Below are 671 nucleotides of genomic sequence, written 5' to 3'. Positions count from 1 at the left end.
AATAACATAACATAACATAATAACATAATGACATAATAACATAATAACATATAATAATAACATAATAACATAACTTATGTTATTATGTTAATAACGTAATAACTTTATAATATGTATACATATTTATTAATACATTTATGTATTAATATTTATTAATTTATGTTTATGTATCATATATTTATTTATTCTGCAGTATTATCTTCTTCTGTATTATCTTCTGCATTATTATCTTCTGCATTATTATTTTCTACATTATTATTTGCATTTTTGACCTGTCCTCGACGTTCCGTTCGTTTTCCGTTCCAATCTTTCACATTATTCAAAACCGCCTGAATCGCTTCTTTAAATTGTCTTTCGTTTAACGAATTATTTCCTTTTTTAAATCTTGATAATACAGCAACTAGTATATATAGGTAAAAAGAAATATCAAAATTTAAGTTGAGAGATAAAGTGTGAAATTATTAATATTATTTGAGATTGTCTGCAGTGTTTAAAGTCCGAAAGTAATCGGCAAACAGTCTTAAAAACTGAGATATACGAATAAAAATATTATTTTCAACATCTAACTTTGATTGAATTTTGGCTATCTTTTATGCGATGTTCTCACATAAAAGGTCTTATTCTAATTGTGTAAAAAACATCAATATTTTTAAATTTTTATATTAAAAAAT

This window comes from Trachymyrmex cornetzi, unplaced genomic scaffold (genome assembly GCF_001594075.2).
Source record: "Trachymyrmex cornetzi isolate Tcor2-1 unplaced genomic scaffold, Tcor1.1 scaffold3519, whole genome shotgun sequence".
In the NCBI taxonomy this organism is placed as follows: domain Eukaryota; kingdom Metazoa; phylum Arthropoda; class Insecta; order Hymenoptera; family Formicidae; genus Trachymyrmex; species Trachymyrmex cornetzi.
Note: the sequence above shows the minus strand (reverse complement) of the source record.